Below are 4,079 nucleotides of genomic sequence, written 5' to 3' on the forward strand. Positions count from 1 at the left end.
ACATTACCTTTCTTCTGAAAAACCTATATGTGGGTCAAGAAACAGCAGCTAGAACCTTACACAGAACAATGGACTGGTTCAAAATTGGGAAAGGAGTACAACAAGGCTATATAATGTCACTCTGTTTATTTAACTTATATGCAGAGCACACCACATGAAATGCCAGGCTGGATGAATCACAAGCTGAAATTAAGACTGCTAGGAGAAATATCAACAACCTCAGATATGAAGATTATACTACTGTAATGGCAGAAAGTGAAGAAGAACTAACGAGCTTCTTGATAAATGTGAGAGGAGAGTAAAAATGATGGCTTAAAACTCAGCATTCAAAAAACTAAGATCAAGGTATACAGTTCCATCAAGTTATGGCAAATAGAAGGGGAAAAATTGGAAGCAGTGACAGATTTTAATTTTCTTTATCTCCAAAATCACTGCAGATGGTGACTGAAACCATGAAATTAAAAGATTCTTGCTTCTTAGAGGAAAAGCTATGACAAATCTAGACAGTGTTTTAAAAAAATGGAAACATCACTTTACTGACAAAGGTCCTTATAGTCAAACCTATGGCTTATTCAGTAGTCATGTAGGGATATGAGAGGTGGACCATAAAGAAGGCTGAGCACTCAAGAATTGATACTTTTGAACTGTGGTGTTGGAGAAGACTCTTGAGAGTTCCTTGCACAACAAGGAGATTAAAACTGTCAATCCTAAAGGAAATTGATCCTTAATATTCATTGGAAGGACTGATGATAAAGCTGAAGCTCTGATACTTTGGCGATCTGATACAGAGAACCAACTTATTAGAAAATACTCTGATGTTGGGAAAGATTGAAGGCAAAAGGATGAGATGGTGAGATATCATCACTGACTCAATGGACATGAATTTGAGCGAACTCTGGGAAATAGTGGAGGATAGAAGAGCCTGGCATGCTGCAGTCCATGAGGTGCAACAAGTTGGATACGACTTAACAACTGAACAACAACTATTCCACCTTGTTCACAAAACCCTCCTTCTTTGGCATAGCAATAGATGTTTTAGCCATTCATTTTGACATCTCTATTGCATTCATTCACTATGACTATTGTTTATACTTCATCTAAAATCTCCATTTACAACCTTATGCAATAACAAGTACAGTGTGACTCTTATCTAGCCTTAAGGGAGAACTCAGATAATCCCATGGCAATGAGGCATTATGAATATTGAAGCAGTCCTTTCCTGTTGTTAAAAACAGCAGGCCAAAAATGGAGTCACTTATGCTAAGTCTCACATTATAAAACTAAGACTTACTTTAAATACAGCTTCAGTTCTCCCAGGAAAGGAATTCTAAGCCTGTCAATCAATAATCCCAAATAAATACTAGTTAGATAATTTTTTTCACGTATCCATGAATCTTGTTTGGTATTTAAAGTTAGATGACTGTAATATCACCTACATAGTAAGCATGATTTAATAAAACAATAATAATTATGAAAGTCTCAATTGTGTACTGAATATTTAGTAAATATTAAATCTCTTCTACTGTTTACTTGTAGACACACCCTGCATCTCTAGTCACCTTATAAATGTAACAGCAGCATGAATTAGTTCCTATACCAAGCACAAAACCTTCAGTAGCTCCTGATTTTATTAACAGCCTCAGTCTTATACTTAAAGTTCCATGTAAAGTTGTTATTCAGGTAAATAGAATAAAATCCTATCTACAAGTTTAGGATATCCTTAAGGTGCTTAGTCAATCAATCATATCTGACTCTTTGTGACCCCATGGACTATAACCTGCCAGGCCCCTTCATTTATAGAATTTCCCAGACAAGAATACTGGAGTAGGTAGCCATTTCCTTCTCCAGGGGATCTTCCTGAATCAAGATAGAATCTGTGTCTCCTGTATTGCAGCCAGATTCTTTACCAGCTGAGTCACCAGGGAATGTACACAGACAACTTAATAGGAATATTTTCCAGACTACCATATCAGACCGTATGTTTCAAACAACTCTTTCCTCAATACATATACCAAACTTTTAAATCCTAACATCAAAATCAATTCATTGGGTTAAGATAATTTCTATAAAAACTTTTTAAGAAATCACTTGTAAAAATCTGGCAGAAAAACTAATCAAAGAAGAATCTATTCTTTTATATATTTGTCATAATAAATCCAAAGTACTCTGGTTGTTGTGAATATAACAGTAGACAAAATACTAAAGTCGCAGTTTTTATGAAATGCATAGTTTGATGAACTCATGATGATGCACAAATAAACAGAATAAACTATTTAACATGTAACAGGTATTAATAAAAGAAAGAAGGTGGAAAGAAGTAGAATGTGATCAAGATTGGTAAAGACATTTTCAATAAGGCAAAATTTGAACAAAGGTCAGAAGGAAGTAAAGGAACAAGTCATGCAAATCCAAGAGAACATTCTAAGAATAGAAATCGTAAGTATCTTAAGAATTGGAGCAAGGAGATTCATAAAGCACACAAATAAAGTATAGTTAGGAGCTGCTGGAGAATTTTAAGCAGTTAAGTGATATCATCAAATTGACATTTTAAATATCTACATAGTTATAATTACCACCTGCAATGCAACATTCAGATCAGATGAGTTGCTCAGTCCTGTCTGACTCTTTGCGACCCCATGAATCCCAGCACACACGGCCTTCCTGTCCATCATCAACTCCTGGAGTTCACTGAGACTCACATCCATTGAGTCGGTGATGCCATCCAGCCATCTCATCCTCTGTCATCCCCTTCTCCTCTTGCCCCCAATCTCTCCCAGCATCATAGTCTTTTCCAATGAGTCAACTCTTCGCATGAGGTGGCCAAAGTACTGGAGTTTAAGCTTTAGCATCATTCCTTCCAAAGAAATCCCAGGGCTGATCTCCTTCAGAATGGACTGGTTGGATCTCCTCGCAGTCCAAGGGACTCTCAAGAGTCTTCTCTAACACCACAGTTCAAAAGCATCAGTTTTTCGGCACTCAGCCTTCTTCACAGTCCACCTCTCACATCCATACATGACCACAGGAAAAACCATAGCCTTGACTAGACGAACCTTTGTTGGCAAAGTAATGTCTCTGCTTTTGAATACGCTATCTAGGTTGGTCATAACTTTCCTTCCAAGGAGTAAGCGTCTTTTAATTTCATGGCTGCAGTCACCATCTGTAGTGATTTTGGAGCCCAGAAAAATAAAGTCTGACACTTTTTCCACTGTTTCCCCATCTATTTCCCATGAAGTGGTGGGACCGGAAGCCATGATCTTTGTTTTCTGAATGTTGAGCTTTAAGCCAACTTTTTCACTCTCCACTTTCACCTTCATCAAGAGGCTTTTGAGTTCCTCTTCACTTTCTGCCATAAGGGTGGTGTCATCTGCATATCTGAGGTTATTGATATTTCTCCCAGCAATCTTGATTCCAGCTTGTGTTTCTTCCAGTCCAGCGTTTCTCATGATGTACTCTGCATATAAGGTAAATAAAGAGGGTGACAATATACAGCCTTGACGAACTCCTTTTCCTATTTGGAACCAGTCTGTTGTTCCATGTCCAGTTCTAACTGTTGTTCCTGACCTGCATACAAACTTCTCAAGAGGCAGATCAGGTGGTCTGGTATTCCCATCTCTTTCAGAATTTTCCACAGTTTCTTGTGATCCACACAGTCAAAGGCTTTGGCATAGTCAATAAAGCAGAAATAGATGTTTTTATGGAACTCTCTTGCTTTTTCCATGATCCAGCAGATATTGGCAATTTGATCTCTGGTTCCTCTGCCTTTTCTAAAACCAGCTTGAAGATCAGGAAGTTCATGGTTCACATATTGCTGAAGTCTGGCTTGGAGAATTTTGAGCATTGCTTTACTAGCGTGTGAGATGAGTGCAATTGTGCCCTAGTTTGAGCATTCTTTGGCATTGCCTTTCTTTGGGATTGAAATGAAAACTGACCTTTTCCAGTCCTGTGGCCACTGCTGAGTTTTCCAAATTTGCTGGCATATTGAGTGCAGCACTTTCACAGCATCTTCTTTCAGGATTTGGAATAGCTCAACTGAAATTCCATCACCTCCACTAGCTTTGTTCGTAGTGATGCTTTCTAAG

This window comes from Bos javanicus, chromosome 12 (genome assembly GCF_032452875.1).
Source record: "Bos javanicus breed banteng chromosome 12, ARS-OSU_banteng_1.0, whole genome shotgun sequence".
NCBI lineage: Eukaryota > Metazoa > Chordata > Mammalia > Artiodactyla > Bovidae > Bos > Bos javanicus.